Source organism: Myotis brandtii, unplaced genomic scaffold (assembly GCF_000412655.1).
Source record: "Myotis brandtii unplaced genomic scaffold, ASM41265v1 scaffold789, whole genome shotgun sequence".
Lineage (NCBI taxonomy): Eukaryota > Metazoa > Chordata > Mammalia > Chiroptera > Vespertilionidae > Myotis > Myotis brandtii.
Window position 1 is genome coordinate 691,622 of NW_005371168.1, and position 223 is coordinate 691,844.

A 223-nucleotide genomic window follows, 5' to 3' on the forward strand; every position below is an offset into this window, starting at 1 on the left:
TAGGGAGGTTGTGGCCCCACCCCCTGTCACTCACAGAGCCACAGGGCGATCAGGGGGTTTGGGCGCTGCCACCTGTCACGCTGATCCCGGTGGTGCCAGGAGCCTCGCTGCTCCGCCGATTCCGGTGCCGGTTGGCCTCGCAGCTCTGCTGATCCTGGTGCCGGGAGGCATATTACCCTTTTACTATATAGAATAGAGGCCTGGTGCACGGGTGGGGGCCGGC